The 19,029-nt window shown below is 37.5% G+C and overlaps 1 long non-coding RNA gene across 1 annotated transcript; it reads left to right on the forward strand.

Annotated features, from left to right (window-relative positions):
• The first annotated feature begins 47 nt into the window (after nucleotides 1–47).
• LOC121628968 lies at nucleotides 48–18,618 on the forward strand. Its single transcript, XR_006008308.1, has 3 exons — nucleotides 48–60; nucleotides 6,223–6,230; nucleotides 18,488–18,618. It is a non-coding gene; the product is annotated as an uncharacterized LOC121628968 (long non-coding RNA).
• The last annotated feature ends 411 nt before the right edge of the window (nucleotides 18,619–19,029 follow it).

The raw sequence follows: 19,029 nt of genomic DNA on the forward strand, positions 1-19,029 counted from the left end.
GTGTGTTTTATATCCATTTAAGTCATTGTTTGGATTTCACAGCCTGGAAAGTTACTGTTTGTCCTGTTTAATTGCCGCAGCAGGCGGTTGTTTCCAACTGAAAAGCTCTAAAAGCCGAGTGTATGCCACCTGCTCAGCATCAAATGCCAGAAACACTGAAACAGTGAACAAATTGAATCATTTAGGTGAAAAAGAGAAAAAGGCAGAGCTTAAATAGAGGATGGAAAACATGGAAACAAGTCCAATTTCCGTCCATATTATTACAATACCTGAAAATGCATATTGCTGAGACCACCAGGAATGATCCCAAATGACTTCCTTACCCTCCGCTGCAGCCCCACTGGCTTTGCACTGGCTGTGCAGCAAACGTCAGCTGGTGTTTGGGCTTAGCTGTCTTTGTTCACTAGGTGTATATTAACTTTGGATATAGTCCTATCTCTGCATGTGCTTACACATGTCAGACCAGACCAGTCGCAGTATTTCTTGAGTGATGGCATCATGATTTGGTGAGAGTGGCAAGTTCCATAATGGTGGCTTCATGTGTGTAGACATGCTGAAGCAGACCTGCTTCTGCTACTTACTCCCCCCCCCCCCCCCCTCCATGCCTCTACACTTTCTCACTTGACACTAACTTGAAGGTGCTGTCAGACCTGACTTGAAAGACATATGTGTAAAAGCCTCATGTTAACATACCCATTGTCACTCTTATTGAAGGTGTGAAAACGGAAAAACATAAATTCAGAAGAAGTTTAGACAAATAGAAATTTGTGCAGAAAATAGTCAGATTTATGTTCTGATCTTTTGCTGGACTTGTGTGCAGGTTGTCATAGATTGAGCAATGTTTCTTAATCCAGGTCCTCAGAACCCAAAGCCCAGCATGTTATGACCCAAGGTCAGAAAAGCCCTTTGGTCCCTCAGCTTGCAGAGCCAAAGAACATCATCAAGGGTAAATGTTTGCATTTTTTTTTAAAAAAGTCTGATTGTCTGGTTTAACAAAACAAATATGCATCTTTCACCCTTTATTTACGTGGAAATGGTGGAATTTGCAAAGAGAGTGCTGATGATGACTCTGCTAACAGGATCTTTACATGCTTGCACGTACATGTAAAGTTAAAACCCGACTGCACAGTGGAAGAGGGGTGACAGAATGTCTAATGAACACACATCCTGAGGCCAACATAACTGCTTTTTTGTTGTTTATTTTAAATCCTGCCCTTAGCCTACATGTAAAATTTCTCTGATACAGAAAAAACTCCAACAAAACAAAATGGGATGAAAAAAAGCATAGATAAGTATGTAACAACCACAAAGACGAACAGTATCTTAAAAATTAAATGGATCCAATCTTTCTTAAAAAAGGACCATGAAATATGGTTTGCGTTACGATCTTTGGTCTTTAATAAGCTGGGTGGACTAGATTTTCTATTGAAATGTGACTTTGAAATATTGAAACTCCCTACAAAACTTTCAACATTTCACCAGCAAGTCCTGCTTTACTGGAAGATGTTGTTCAAGCACAATTTTAGCCCACATGGCCTATATGGAACAACAGAGTGATCACAAATAGAAGAAAATCTGTATATATGGATGAATGGAAAAAGAAAAACATCTGGTTGTACATCTGATGAACAACAGTGGAGAATTTTTAAATCTGGAGGAATTTAACAATAAACACAACTTAAATTAATTATTAATAACATCCCTTTAGCACTTACCTTAAATTTCCGATTCCTCCTAAACAGAAAGAAATTCACTTCAAAACTATAAACGAAACATATCCTTCCAATGAATTCATCCGATCGAAATTTAAATTTATAGTAGATAGCTGTTATTTATGTAAGGGTAATGAATCAACAGAACATTTGTTTTATAGGTGTGAAATAATCCATAAACTATGGCATTTGATACAGAAACGGCTCCAATACAAATCCATACATATAGATTTTAACTCATTTAATTTTATAAAATGTGGGATAGTTATCGAAGAAAAATCAAATGAATTCTTAATTAATAATATTATAATCTTTACCAAATTTTACATACATAAATGCAGGATTGCAAAATGTCCTCAAACATGGAATACTTTAAAAAATGAGCTTTCCTTTTAATTTTCTTTTTTTTTTTTTTGTTGTTGCTTTGGTCTATACGCAACTCTGTTCAGCATTTTATAACAAAATATCTTAATTGGTATGTACTCCCCTCTTGTTCCTTTTAACCCGATAGTTCAATTATCTAAAAGGAAAGATTGGTTTATACAGTGCATCCGGAAAGTATTCACAGCGCTTCACTTTTTCCACATTTTATTATGTTACAGCTTCATTCCAAATTATATTAAATTAAGCTCTTACCTCAAAATTCTACACACAATACCCCATTATGACAAGGTGAAAAAAGTTTTTTTTTTAAGTTTTTGAATTTATAAAAAATGGAAAACGAAGAAATCACATTTACATAAGTATTCACAGCCTTTGCTTAATACTTTGTTGATCCACCTTTGGCAGCAATTACAGCCTCAAGTCTTTTTGGATATGATGCTACAAGCTTAGCACACCTATCTTCAGGCAGTTTCGCCCATTCTTCTTTGCAGTGCTTCTCAAGCTCCTTCAGGTTGGATGGGAGACGTCTATGCACAGCCATTTTCAGATCTCTCCAGAGATGGAGATTCAAGTCTGAACTCTGGCTGGGCCACTCCAGGACATTCACAGAGTGGTTCTGAAGCCACTCCTTTGAGATCTTGGCTGTGTGCTTTGGGTCATTGTCCTGCTGAAAAATAAACCGTCGCCCCAGTCTGAGATCTCGAGCGCTCTGGAACAGGTTTTCATCCAGGATGTCTCTGTATATTTCTGCAGTCATCTTTCCTTCTATCCTGACTAGTCTGCCAGTTCCTGCTGCTGAAAAACATCCCCATAGCATGATGCTGCCACCACCATGCTTCACTGTAGGCATGGTATTGGCCTGGTGATGAGCGGTGCCTGGTTTCCTCCAAACATGACGCCTGGCATTCACACCAAAGAGTTCAAGCTTTGTCTTATCAGACCAGAGAATTTTGTTTCTCATGGTCTGAGAGTCATTCAGGTGCCTTTTGGCAAACTCAAGACGGACAGCCATGTGCCTTTTACTAAGGAGTGGCTTTCGTCTTGCCACTCTACCATACAGTCCTGAATGGTGGATTGCTGCAGAGATGGTGGTCCTTCTGGAAGGTTCTCCTCTCTCCACAGAAGAACGCTGGAGCTCTGCCAGAGTGACCATCCGGTTCTTGGTCACCTCCCTTCTCCCCTGATTGCTCAGTGTAGACGGCCGGCCAGCTCTAGGAAGAGTCCTGGTGGTTCCAAACGTCTTCCATTTATGAATGATGGAGGCCACTGTGCTCATTGGGACCTTCAAAGCAGCAGAAATTTTTCTGTATCCTTCCCCAGATTTGTGCCTCAAGACAATCCTGTCTCGGAGGTCTACAGAGAATTCTTTCGACTTCATGCTTGGTGTTTGTGCTCTGACATGCATGGTCAACTGTGGGACCTTATATAGACAGGTGTGTGCCTTTCCAAATCATGTCCAATCAACTGAATTTACCACAGGTGGACTCCAATTAAGCTGTAGAAACATCTCAAGGCTTATCAGTGGGAACAAGGTGCACCTGAGCTCAATTTTGAGCTCCATGGCAAAGGTTATGAATACTTATGTAAATGTGATTTCTTCGTTTTCCATTTTTTATAAATTCAAAAACTTAAAAAAAAACTTTTTTCACCTTGTCATAATGGGGTATTGTGTGTAGAATTTTGAGGTAAGAGCTTAATTTAATATAATTTGGAATGAAGCTGTAACATAATAAAATGTGGAAAAAGTGAAGCGCTGTGAATACTTTCTGGATGCACTGTATATTTGACTTTCTGTGTTACAACAAGTTTTACAATTATACTGATGATTGCAAGATATATATAGATGGGAAAGAGAGAAAGAAAGGGATCAAAAGAAGGAAAAATTGAAGAGGTGTGATTTATACCTGATAACTTTTCTTTTTTTTTGGACTGTGAAATGTGATATTGTCGTTTATACTGTATATATTATATATAGGGTTTTGTATTTTGTTATATATGTTGTCATATAATTTGTTATTAAACAAAAAAAAAAGGGGGGGGGGACGACCACAAAGACACACAATTTGACAACAGCACAGTATGAGAGTGGCAGGAGGAGCAAATTGGTCACAAAAATACTCAAAACAGTCGGGGAGAGTGACAGGAATAGATGCAAAACATCTTCGAGAAGTGAAACTGGGGAAAATACTACAAATTGTTGAAACCTGGATGATTTGTGGCTGTCTCTCAGCTTTGGGGTCTGTTTCCCGGAAGGGATCCATTTTTTTTACATTCTTATGCTTTGGGGCCGATCGTTACATAATCTATCTAATCTGGTTTTACCTTACCATGCTGACAGTTACAATTTTTTTTGCCTTTTGACATCATTCTTCAATTTTAAATGGAAACAAAAGAGGAAAATGTGTTTTTAATGGGAAGATTCTCAGATGATGTTGTTACAAACAAATCAGTGGAAAGTTCCAGCTGAGACATATCTGAGACTTTAAAGGAACAGATGTGTGATGGCCACTAAAATAACAGTTAATGGGAGCATAATAAAGCTTTAGTTTGAAGCAAAAACGGCAACAGTGCAGGTCAGTGCAGATTATTGTGAAGGCTCCTGCTGCAGTTTTAGATAAGAGACAAAGTCAAGAGCTGGTTTTCTTGACTTTTTTAGTTTTAACTCTTCAAATCTGTATAGATGAGATACAGCTCATTCACTGTGATCCTCCTTTAAATCTACAAAATGAACGTTTTTTAATCTGTGCTGTCTTTTGTGCCACCAACAGGCATCATCAACGGTTTGATCAATCAGACTGCAGGCGCTGTCTGAAGGATAAATCGCCGTGGTAACAGAGTCGACCGTGCTGGACAGTAGAAAGGAAAGACTGACTCATCACGCTCAATAAAACAAAGAGCAAACAACAAGTGCGTCAGGGACGGATGTGCAACAGCTATAAATGTCAAAAGCCTAATTTCCCAGAGAGAGGTCGTCGGATCATAACAGAGCTCTCATAGCGGGATGTTATGACAGGCAATATGACAGCCGGATGACCTCACCATCAGTTTCCATACTTGAACAAAAGAGTTTACTTAAATTTGAAAATAGTTGTTTTTTCTTGTATTTTCCAATGTTTAGGAGGTGACCTTAAGACTCACTTCACTGTTCTGGCGCTTTCATTTACATCACATCATCTTCCTCATTAGATTGGGTTTGTCCCAACCGGATCTCACAGAAATACATGAAATAATCACGAAGTCTCAAAACTTATTTCTGTGGTCAGACCAGGGAAATCGGGGCAATGTTAAGTCAATACAGTAGTGGAGCTTTGTCGTGATGTTAGCATTACTTTTCTGGTTTCTAATGCAGGAAATTTTTTTTATCATCTTCATCATAATTTCACTATATTAACACTATGAAAGTTTTGCTCTCTAATAATATCCTTTTTGTGTGTGTAGGTGTGCATGTTTTCTTTCTTTTTCTTTTTCTTTTTTTTTTACATAATCAGATAATGAAACCTGGCTAATGATTTGATTGTTTTATTTACAAGATCGAAAGTATAATTTTAGTCTCCTAAGAAGAAAGGAGGGGACTAAACAATGTATTCTCTTTACCTGGTGGATTTGTACGCACATAACATTTCATTGATTTACTACATATTTCTAGCAATGTGAGAGATCGGTGCACCTACACAGCGTGCGTATTCATTCTATGGGCTATGGTCTTGGTCAGAACATTTTCAACAGTGACAGAAAACTATGGATGGTTTGCATTCACTTGTTGAAGGTTATAAGAAAACAGTATGAAACTATAAAAGTTTTGCTTTCTAATAAAGTCATTTTGTGCACATGTGTGTCACAGCTAATATCCATTCATCTAACAATTTTTTTCCACTTCTTCCAGGGCGTTGCAGGGGCAGCAGCCAAAACAGGGAAGCCCAGACTTTTCCTTTTCCCAGCCACTTTTTCCAGGTCGTCCAGGGGATCTTGAGGCATTACCACATATTGGTATCCCTCCAGCTGTCCGGGCTCTCCCCCGGACCCTTCTCCCAGTGGGACCTGCTCAGAACACCTCATCAGGGAGGTGTCCAGGAGGCATCCTAACCAGATGTTTCCAGTATATCAGAGTAGTGATGGCGGCCAGCAGGATTGTAGGTGCCCCACTCCCCTCCCTGATGGAACTGTCTGAGCAGCGCTTCACCCTCAGAGCCACTTCCATCATTATGGACCTCCATCACCCATCCCACCACATCTTTCCCTGCTACCATCTGGGAAAAGATTCAGAAGCATCAGTTGCAGGACGAGCAAGAAGTTGAAAAGCTTCTTTTCAACAGCTGTCAGACTGATCAACAACTTGTGTCATCTCCCTAAATATACCCCCATACAGACTCCCCCATATACACCCCTACAGACAGTGACCCACAGTGCGGGAAAAAGAACTGACACCAGAACCAACCACTTATTTTTATCCTGTCAAAAGTATGTGTATGTATATATATATATTCTTCTTTTTATTTTTGTCTTAAAATGTATTTATTGTTTTCACAAGTTTATATTTTATGCACATGAAAATCAAATCAAGTCAAGTTTATTTATATATTTGGGCAGCCTGTCATGCTGCCCAAAGTGCTTTACAAACTAAAATACATCTTAAGTAAATAAAGTGCAAATTGACAAAAAGAATCTTATGTTTTATAACACAAACTTTACAGTAATAATCAGCGAGACATATTATGCCACTCTGGGTTTTACATGAAAGCCTCTCTGGTGCTTTTTCCTCATCCCATTGGCTGCTCTTGGTGTAGATGTCATGCGAAAGCTGTCATTTACAAAATGTTTTGGAATATCTTAAATAAACCAACATATTTATTTTCTTCTCACCACCGATCATTTAGTTTTTTTAGTAATTGACAGTTTGGTTTTACAATATGAAATTAAATAAGATTTTTTACTACCCTATTAACAACTGCAAAACCAGAGGAAGTACCAGCCTACACCCACTTTATTTTATAGAAGCTTATATATCTCAGATAAACCATTGTATTTACATATTATCAATATATATAATCTAGAAGTAGTGTAATTATTAGTTCAGCTTTATTAGGTATTTGATCTACGTTAACAGATATATCCAGATTTTGCTATATTTAGAGCATGTTCTAAAAACTGGAAGAAATACAATCATGGCCCCTTTTCATGTTAAATCATAAGCCTTCAAATATGCACAGGGGTCAAGGATCAAAAGTCAGTTTTCCAAAGGAGTCATGTAGAACAGGGGTGTCCAAGTCTGGTCCTCGAGAGCTACTATCCTGCAACCTTTAGATGCATCCCTTCTCCAACACACCTGAATTAAATGAATGGCTCGTTTCCAGGCTTCTGCATAGCTGAATGACTTGTGGATGAGGGAATTCAGACATTGATTCAGGTATGTTGGAGAAGGGATGCAGTTAAAAGTTGCAGAAGAGTAGCTTTTGAGGACTGGCCTTGGGCACCCCTGATGTAAAGTGTTCATTTGTTATTCTTCAAATGAGGAACTTTCCAATTATGTATTTAGTTTAGTGAAAGCTTGATAGAAACCTTAAAAGGCTTAGTTTCAGAGAGCACTTGCAAGACCTAGTATTAAAAAAATAAGCTTTTTTTTTTCCTTAAAACTTTTTGGCAAATATATTCTAAAATGAATCCCCTTTAGAGTTATAATATTATTCACCATCTAGGACATTCATATAAGCTTAAAAGAGCCTAAAATAAGTCTGATATAAGCCTAAATTGCTGGATTTAGGGTCAGCACACAGTCTTTGGGTCAGAGACAGGGTTACATTACAAATGATCAAATATATACACATGCACTGGCTAACATTTCAATAACTGTTGAAGAACAAACATAAAAAAGAAGAAATGATGACGTTTTAGTGAAGTGAAATTGCAATGTAAAAATCATTTACAAAAGGAAATAACATAGTTTTTAACCTGGATATAAAACATTTTAAATATTTGCTTGTACATAAGCAATTAAATAATGTACCGCCGGGGTTTTAATGCAATGCACTAAGTCCAGTTTGATTAAATAAATAAATGAAAGATAAGCAGGGTTTATTGTGGTCTATGAACCCTGTGTCACCCCATATTGATCGTTTATTTACCCACTGCACACCATGCTGAAATATTCCAAGTGTTGGTTGATAACTCTTTAGGAATAACCTTGTTTGTACAAAAAATATTATATTTCTGTCTAACTGTGTACTCTTTGACATTTTTAATAAAGAAATGGGAACAAATGGTGTGTTTTTGTGACAAGCTGCTAGTAACATAATTTCCCAAGATTTAATTTAAGATTTGTTGTTGAGTTGTACACACACAAGACTGGTTCATGACTTGAGTTGGGAACATTTTAACGCTTGAATGATTTATAGATCAGTCTTAAGTGGATCAACAATAAAAAAAAAAACGCATTTCTCTGAAAACTGTCATGTACACAGGCTAAGCTAAATATGAGTGAAGAGGCAGCCAGTATATAAAGAAAAACACTCTGAAAGACCTTCAGAAAGTCTGGAGAACTATTGTTCAAGGTCAGTTTAAAAGATAAAAAAAAAGTCTGGCTGCTTGAGAGGAAAATATAAAAAAAACGAGGGCTGGATCAAACAGTTTCACACAGCACTGTAGGGGAAAGGTTTAGATGCAGGAAAAAATGTGTACAGCAATCTTTGCATCAGTTTTGATGCAGCAGTATCTTTCTCAAAAGAATATTCTTTACCTCTAAATGGTGGCAGTTTCATATATTTTTCATATGTAGTTTTCAAAGAACATAAGTTTTTACTGGTATTTCTTTTAAAAATAAAAAAACATACACATTTTTTGTTGTTGTTTTTTTGTTGATCCTATTTTAAATATTTGTTGATGATACTTTCCTTCCTTGCAGCATCCCTTAGTCAAACTCAGCTTCAAGTTTCATCAGAAATCTTAACTTTCAGTGATGCGTAATGTGATGAGATCCACAATTTCTTGAAAACGGTGACAGTGCCAGTCAGTGGGAGGCTGGTGCCAGTTGGTGTGGAATAATATAATACAGTTGATTCATGCTGGGAAAGTAAATTGAGTGGTAATTTATCAAACGGAATAAGAAAACACATAAACAATTTCCTATTTCCAGAGGTTCTTAGATATTTAAATGAAAGGAAACACATGTCAAAGCCTTTTTTTGTTGTTTTCTCCCACTGGGTGTTTGATTTACTGTTTGAAGAACTTGTAACAGTTAACAAACAGGCTGCTTTTGTGTTGGTGAAAGAGGAAAGTACTCCACTTAACTTCCAGTTTAAAACTAAAGAAAGCAACTTGACACACGCTCTGTTAACCAATTCATTCACTTCCACCAACTTTGCAGCATCCTCTATTGTTTAATGTGATATTTTTCTTTATTTAATTCTAAGGTTATTGTGCTGAAAACAATTTTGCTTATGTATATTCTGTATTAGCTTTTAAAAACTTATTTTCTTTAGTCTAACTTGGGATGAAGGTGAGGAAGTTTTTATGTTTCTCCCTGACTTGTTTAAATGGAACATAAATAATGGCTGTTTGTCTAACCGCCTGTTGCTGCCTGATAGAAAATATGCCAACGAAAGCAATTATCTTTCAGAGGAAATCACTCAGACCTGTTGTTTCTCTGTTGGTTTTGGTAGATAGAGGGAGCTACTCTCCTGTAGTTAACCTCCTTTTTGAATGGGGGAGTGTGAAAGTGACAGTTTGATGGTGATGATTTCAGAAGCACTTTCTTTCTAAATGCTCCAGTCACACAGTTTCCACTCATCGCTGAGCTTTATTAAGCAACAAGCAGCTCTAACAGAAAAAAACAAACTATCCTTTCACATAATTAATTCCACACTGTATTGGTTTTTGGATGCATCATTTAATTGCACTGACCTTCTTCTTGTTAAATTTTTAATGAGAGGAGATTGAATGGTCAGCCCCAACCATTCTTGTTTCTACAAGTATTGGCTTTATTTGATTTGAGGATGAAAGCTCTGTGCACTGAATAGCCATCTGCTCTAACCTTGTTTCATCAACCATAAACAGCCCAGCTCCATCAGAGAAAGGAAAAAAAAAAAAAAAACGTCCTGGCCAAATATTTGCTGCTCTTCGACCCCATTTGGTTTAGTGTGTTCTCTGTTTGCATTTCAATGACCCACGGTCAGTGTCAGAACGATGGCACGTGTGTCCCTGACGAGCTGTCCCCTGATAAGACGTCAGCAGAGGAGAAAGGCGCAGGGGCCTTGTGGGATAGGAGCAGGGTGAAGGATGGAGTAAACACAGACAGGCTGCTGGTTCACACACATGTAAGGTTTGCGCTCTGGTATCAGTGTCCTCACACACACATCACAGACCCAGCTGCACCGCCAACCAGCTCCCTGATAGCTGCTGATAGTCTTATTTCCTTTTGTCTCCTGTTTTCTACCTCTAACGGCTTGTAAAATAGCCTCACTGAGGTGTCAGGAAAACGCATTGGGGAGCAATTGTTATTCATTGCTTTATTATCTGAATGGCACTTGTCGATTAAGTAACACCTCCCACTGAGCATCTCCTCAGTCAAGCATACTGTAGTGCCTTTAATCCCCAAGCCTCCTAATTACTGCTCATGCAAATCACAGATCAGTGCTCACCAAATATTTTGTGAAAGAGAAAGAGAATGCGAGAGGATAAGGGAATGCAGGACTGTGTCCGTGCATGCACGTGTGTGCGTGGCGCTTTTTAAAAATTGTTGCAGATATGGAATTAGCTGAGGAGGATGGGATTGTGTGGATTAGGTAAAGAGATTTTACCAAACGTGAACTGCCTATGTGTAATTCATTTTGGCGTCCTTGAAATTGCTACTGTGAGAAACTCAGCAGCTGCAGCAACAGCACTGAGTCCTCAAATAGGCAGAATACACCCCCCCTCCCCCCTCTCCACACCACTCTGAAGCCACTGTGGGTCTGAATTTTTTTGTGACAATTTTACAGCTCCTAAAAATATTCGAGTCTTAATGGAGAATGGATGGCATATCTGACAGTTTGATGCTGCTGAGGGTGCGTCTCTAATCCTCTAAAAGTGTATTTAAGTGTTGGTTTCCCCAAGTCACAAAGACCTCCCTGTATTTTCTTCTGTGCAGTATCATGGCATGAGGCCCGCTTTGTTTTCATCTGCAAAAGTTCAGATATTTGTGACTGAGACTCCTGCTGCCACCTTAAGTTGAGTAATTTCTTCTTGGCAAATCAAGAATATACAAATCAGGAGCACCGTGGTGACCTCAGGATATTAGCCATGAACCATAAGGTAAACATTTAGCATCTGGCCAGGGACCTGTGTTGCATATCATGACCTACTGTTGCTGTGCTATAAAGACATAAATATATAGTGGACAGCTTTAATCTGGAATTATTTTCTGTCAGTGAAGTAGCTTCAATAAGGACTCTTATTATTCCAAGTAACAGTAACACTATTACTGGGAAGATGCTGAGATCTTTTGAAGCAATTTTCTTGGGAAGTGAGCTCCACAAGCTACAAATCAGATTCAGCTTTATTACATTAAGGTTGCAGCAGAGGTGTAATACGTTGAGTTTATATAACCCTGCTCTTCAAAAAGCATGAAATAAAGACTAAATTAACTGATTTGAAAATAGTTAATAATTGTTTAACTTAAAGTAGCACAAATACTGTATCAAATGTTGAAACTGAGACATTTTTACAGATTTTTGAGCGATATGGACTCATTTTGAATTTGATGCAAACATTAAAGATGCTGGAGGGACTATGTTTTTTGGCTGACCTGGGAACACAATGAGATTCCTGGATGAGCTGGAAGAAGTGGTCGAGAAGTCTGGGCTTCTCTGTTTATAGTGCTGCTACCATATCCTGACTTTGAATGGGTTGTAAAAGATAAGTTAGCAAAAATAAATTGTTCAAAATAAATTAGCATATGGGCAACAAAAGAAAGGAAATATTGTATAAAGCTTTAAGGAAAATGACCAGTTGAACATCACACAAGTAATTAGTTGAATTGACAACAGATTACTAACTGATTTAGTTTAAAAAAGAGCATCTCAGACAGGATTGATGTCTCATAGAGATGTGAAAGAGTTCAGCTGTGATTTAGGTAATTTAAGAATAATACTTTAATGGATTCTTTAATGATTTTCTTTAGAACCATTAAAGAATTCAGAGAATCCAAAGATATCTCTGTGGACACAGGACAACACTGAACCATGATACTGGTACAGCATTAAAAACGCAGATGGGGGAAATTACTGTTGGAAGCCATTGTCAGTGAACACAATTCACACACCTGGGAGTTAGTTCAGGAATTCAGCTCAAGCTGCTCTGCTGCTTCTCAAGTGAGCTCACTCTCCAGGACACGTATCAAACATAACCCCCTGTATGGGCGGTGTAATTAAACTGTCTCGCTCTCTGCCTCTTCTTTGCTCCTCCCAATATCAAATTTGAAAAACACATTCCCAGGGAGTGATGGAATCAGGGCCTACACAGAAACTTAAAATCACAATCTCCCATTAAAGGTTTATAGAGTTACATGTAGTGTTCTGACTTTGTAACATATTGCATTGTTTCTTATTTTCACAGATAAGTTTTATTATTATTAAGATTTTATGTAGCACCTTAAAATTCTTGGAAAACCACAGTAGCTCATTTTATAGCAGCAGCAAATTACACTAATTAACCAGGTTTTCTTTTTAATATGGAAGGATGGGGCTCTGAGTGGGTGTGTATTTACCTTTACAAAATGTCTTTTTAATGACCCTTCAAAAAAATTACTTTATGTATAATTCTGAGCATTGTCAGTAAATGTCAGCATTAAAACTATAAAAAAGAATGGAGCAAGGCAGGTTACAGTGCATGATGTACAAAAAGGACAGCTTCCTGTTGTTTAAAATTAAATAAATATATGACAACAAAATATTGAGCTTGTAAGGTTTGCACAGACAGAGATGGTTTATCCACAAAAGAATGAAAAGGTTCCTGTTAATACATTATGCTTTAGAACTACCTGTCAAACAGAGGAGAACACTGGACAGTGAAGCAGCTTTTATGGAAGATAACGATAGAGAAAATTCTGTTCCTGGAGAGGGATGACCTGCTGCAAATAGTGTGGATGTAGCTTTAATAACCTAAATAATTTGTTGACCTGGTAAAATGACAAGAACAAGCGCTCACACATTAACATTTTCTCCTTCAATTGCATTGCAGATGTTGCCTGTGATAACCAATTTGGAGATGAATCCAAATATTTTACATTATTTACTTAATGGAAAAATATGACTAAGTTTTAAAATATTGTTTTTTTTCTTTAAAGAACTAAAAAACTAATACTGCTTTACTATCTGTTAATGTTGACTTGACCAAAAAAATGTAGAAACATTTACTAAACTGACAGCAATAGTTGGAGACTTTGATTATTCTGCTAATGTTACCCATGGCATAAATCAGTAGAAAAAATGATTAACTATAATAAACATGCAACACATGCAGCTGTGATACGCATCTCAGGCATTCATATAACATGCTGGCACAACATCATTGCACAGCAGTTGAACACAGTCATACTTACTCCAATGGTCATTTCGAGAAAAATTAAAGTATTTTTAATAAATTGTAGGATGACCCTAGTACAAACTGTAGGCTTAAAAATGCATGGATGCATGATGAGCTATGTGTTATCAAGCGTAACATAGCAGTAACACAGCTCACACCTGTGAGGGGGATCATAAAGCACCCAGCTGGTACCACCCATTAATAAAAAACAAAGCTGAGAACTGTCTCAGCCCGTGTGATGTGTAAATTCAAAGCTGATTTTTTCTGTCTGTCTTCTTTGTTGAGGCTCTGCAGGCCAGCTGAAACCAGAGAGGTCTGTCCAAAGTTTACTCAAACCATTACAGCATGTAATGTGTACAGTAAGAGGATTATATCACCAATCACCTGATGTCACTGCACAGCCTCAGGGGCCTTAGCTTGCTATGAACTTCTCTACAGCTTCTTCACACCCTTCCCTGTCAGCCTGAATGATGCTGCATATCCTGATCTGGCAATCAGTCCACAGGTTAAAAATGCTTTCCCCTCAGGCCTGTGATGACGGGGTCCTCTGCACATGCTCAGATGGCTGTTTGAGCAGCAGAAAAACTGATGAATTGCCACATAGACAGAGCAAAGCTGCAGCAAAATGCTGTGAAGCAATTTGTTGTTTGACACAGCAGCGCTCTGGTTTGTGTCCTAAAATATCCAGTTTTGTCATGTTTGATCATGGATCAGGCCAGTAGGCAGCTAAAATCAGCTTTGACCCTAAAAGCTGAAAGGGCTGCGATATAGGCTATTTGCTGTTAGCAAGGCATTTGCATACATATCATGGCTGCCGCGTGTTCTTAGCATACATTTGGTACACTAGGAGCGTGAGGCCACTCATGCTAAATGCTAGAGGAACATGAACAAGAGCGTGAACACGAGGTCAGAGGTAAACACAGTGGCAGATATTTTTGAGGAGTGCCTCTTGGCCCCTTGTTGGTAACTACTGGCATCTTTGTGATTTTTATTCCCCTTTGCACAGTGACACCAGTGCTTTAAGTGGGCTGGTATGCACCGGTACGCAGTACCGGCACTTTCAAATGTTATCCCTTAGCATACCGGGACTTTTTTTTACAGCGTACAATGCATACCAGGACTTTTATCAGCTTTCCTCAGCAGTCAGTATACGCTCCTCCGACCTCACCACAGTTTACAGCTCGTATTTGGTAATTTAAAAGAAAAAAAGTTGCCTCAAAAGAAATATTTTGTTTTGACTCACAACGCTTGCTGTACGACGTCAAGCCATATACAATTATTTAAAATACTAAAAATGGGACATATACGTTCTTGATTAATAAAATTTCCTCATATTCGTAGCTAATGTCTTCCTGCTTATATTTGCTTTTTCTTTCAGCCATTGCCATCTCCTTTCCATCTATATATCTATCCCTGCTGTGTGATGGAAGTGGACTCCGCTTGTTTTTGTTGCCCTCAAGTTCAGGCTATTTTGAATTTCACACATTTCTGTATTACAACTCGTATTATCTGATTACCAATTTGACTTTCAACATGTTTAATCTGACACTCACAGTGTGGCTGGTCAGCATTTGAGTTTTTGAAGATTATTTTCAGATAAAAGATAAGATTTGGCCTGGCCTATGACACTTTAGCAATATTATCTTAAGAAAAAATATATTTCACAGAGGAAAAACTGTAATAGTAATATGCCGTTAAATAAGTCTGTTAATAAACTAAATAAGTCTAAATGGGACTTATCACTTCTTTATGTTTTTAAGGAGCTTTTACTTTATGTTTTTACTTTTCAGTTTTATTTTTAATGTTAATTTTAATGTGGCTTGAAGTTAATAAAAGTGTCTCCATGGCACTTTGAATTTGGCAAATGTGTATTTGATTTAAAACTTGCTTTGTTAGTTTGTTCTTTGTCATTTCTATGCAATAAAACTATTGATCTATAGATCGATTTATAGATCTACATATAAGTATCACCCATGTTTTTGTCCCATATTTGTAGTGTATGACAAACTGACAGCAAGTCATTAAGGGAGTACCACCACTTATTTTGTTCCACTTAAAGCACTGAGTGACACACTTGTGGATTAACAGTTGGCAACAGATTGGTAAACTGTTGTTTACAGAATAATGTGACCGGCAGATTGGCTTTTTCACTATGTCAGAGTCCAAGTGCTGTGTACTGCCCCTAGCAGTGACCCACAGTATCGAGTGTTTTGGCCGTGTTGTGCTGTTGTTGAGGTGCAGCAAGTATATACACATATGATGGAGAACCCTGATGTTCATGTTTGTATGCACAGCAAGTATATCTTTCTGGAAGGGGGCTCCCATCGTTTTCACTCCTCTAAAACAGACAAAAGTCCTTCCAGTCTGTCAGATTTCCCCCAGAGAGCCACATGATGAGAGGAAGAGGTCAGATAATTAACAGGATGGAAGGAAAAGACGAAGGGATAGCAGATATCTAATTTTGTGGGATCCTGGCCCCAGAAATAAAATCTGCATTTCTGACAAAAACAACAAAAAAACTAAGCTAAACAACAACAACAAAAAAAACAACTACTTTTTAAAGAGGATTCTTTGCTTGTCTCTCTTCAGAAAAAAAGTTTCCATAGGTGATGTTTTATCACTCAAAGTTGAAATTAAATTAAATGTGTAATGAACAGAATGTCTGCTGAAGGCAACGGACATTGTTTGTAGTTTAATACGTCAATTAATCACGAGCCGATAGTGACTCACTTGTGTGTGATTTGTTGGAGCATATTTCCCAGTCAACTAGTTTTGATTCTAGGAAACGGGACAGCAGCTCATAAAGAATTTAGAAATGAAAAAAGTTTGTTTCAGGAGCTGAAACTTTAGTGACCATTTAATGTGATCAATATAAGTAATGAAACTGATCAATTAAACCTCACCAGGCTTCAATAATAATAATAAATGGATCCACATAGTATGATTTTATTCTCTGTATGAATTCAAGTGAAGACATTAGACGTTCCACAGTAAATTAACTTGTTTTCAGGAAAAACCCACAGGTGTGTTATTAGGTTAGATATGTAACATCTTACTAAAGGAGCCAATTTATTTAATTAATGATTGTGATAAAACTAAAATTGATGCTAATCTTGTAACAGTTAAACACTGTTAACCCTATTAGATATTATATCTATTAGAGATGATAATTGTCACTATATTTCTTTCTAGATATATCAAATACAAATTGCAGCACAGCTGGCTGATATCTGTCCTGTACTTTAAGACTTTTTCTGGACTTATTTTGAGGAATCTTTTTTTTAATGTAAGCCTAATTATTGTCTTTGTTTTCATACTAGGCTAATGATGGAGTAAATAGTCTTAAAGTGTTTTTGTGGATCTTTTTTCGACTCTATTGGGGATTTTTGTACTGCACTGAGGGCGATTAAAAACTACGTTTACATGGACAAATATTTAATCTGACTGAAATCAATCTGATCAGAGATTTCTGCTGACATGTTTACATGGACGTTAGATAAAGTGATCTGTTGTTTGTTTACATGATAAAAAGATTTAATAACAATAACTTCATGAGTTTCCATGACTTATCTCAGAAATATGCAATCAAAAACCAACAGTCTTTTTTATTATCTACAACTTAAATCAATAATTAGAAATACAATAAACATAAAGATTGATACTTTCAAATGCTAATTTACAACTAATTCAATATAAAATCATTCATAGAACTCACATCACTTAATATAAGAAATATAAAATGGGACTACCAACATCTGCTATCAATGCATCATGGGTGTTTCTGACATCACGTAGTCATGGGTGTGCACACCAAATAACAACTTCTGGTTAAAAGTTACCCAAAAACTTTCAGTCTGAGCTGTAGACCCCCTTTCTCCCCCCATCCCTATGCCGGCTGGGAGACCTACAACGATACACCTACACACTAGATACAAGGACAGGATATTAGTTTCTCTAGCTATGGCCAAGAAAACAATTCTAAAAAACCCTAAAAAATCCAAAAATAGACTTAATTTAAATCGGTGGGAAAAAAAATTGGAGACTGCAACCGATTCAAACGTGAATTTGAACAAAAGCACATTTTTAATGCATGATGGAGATTACAGTATTAGCCTGGCAGCTTAAACTACCATTCAACAAACTGACTAATACTTGGTGGGCAGTTTTATTCTAAAATATTAGCATTTTCTTCCTCTGTTGTTCTGCCACATAAAGCTGGTTCTGATGTTTCTTTTGGACATAATCATGTCACGAGTCATGCGGTGAACTGTTTAAGGTTGGTAAACACTGCAATGCAGACTCAGAGGTTATGTAGCGGCCAGCCAGCGGGTGGTAGATGAGTCAAAATCCTGTCATAATTTCTCTGTTGTGTACTGTAAAGGCTTAATTTAACCCCTGGGTTTCACTGACAGCCCATTCCTTAGTGTTTCATCTACACTTCTAGTTAAATTTTGTATGCAGATCCCGCTGTCTTCAGTAATTAATGATAAGTCCAAGTTTCTAATTTCCACCTAAAAATAAACCAAAGAAAATGTAAAATCTTGTGTTTGTTGTTCTTAGGCAAAATATTAAAGTACTAGGTTCACACTACAGGGCATAATGCTCAATTCGGATTTTTTTGTGATTTTTCTTGAGAGTCCGTTCACATTTCCAATTAAATGTGACTTGTATGTAATCTCTTGTATGAACCTTATGCACATCAAAAGTGTCCTGCATGCGTTGAAGACACGACGACCTGACAGTGAGTGTGCGTGCGACGTCTTCGTGTTTGCGGAAGTACATATGGACGGTAACAGCGGAGCTTATGTTGCAATTTTTAATTTATTATCCAACCATAGCCAGCACATTTTCGATGGCATCATTTTTAGGAGGAGATTGCAAAGAGGAGAGACAGATTTTTGGCCATGGCATTTTGTGGAGCAGTGGCAGCAACGTCTATACAGAGAAACGTGTGGGTAAGGAGTCACAGTCAGGAAAGATGGGAGAGTGATGTGAGCGCCTTTACAGATAAGAGTTTATAAACAATGATGTGTATGACATGTAGGTCGGATTAATGCGACCTGGCCATTCAGACTGAAGTCGCATGGCAAAAGATCAGATACGTATCGGATTTAGGACCACATATCTAAGTGGCCTGGGTTACATTTGAAATGAAAAGATCAGATTCAGGTTGCATAGGGGCCAAAAAATCAGATTTGGGTCACTTCAGCCTGCAGTGTGAACCTAGCCTAATGTAATACTAATGACCTGTGGTCTGTCAGACTTAAACACATAGTACACATCTAAATAAAAAGGGAAGAACTTTTGTACAATTGACTGTATCAATGGATTCAGAAAGAAGTTACATTTTTCTTTTCGCAAACTTAAAGTAAGGAAAAGA

The sequence above is a fragment of the Melanotaenia boesemani genome, chromosome 18 (genome assembly GCF_017639745.1).
Source record: "Melanotaenia boesemani isolate fMelBoe1 chromosome 18, fMelBoe1.pri, whole genome shotgun sequence".
NCBI lineage: Eukaryota > Metazoa > Chordata > Actinopteri > Atheriniformes > Melanotaeniidae > Melanotaenia > Melanotaenia boesemani.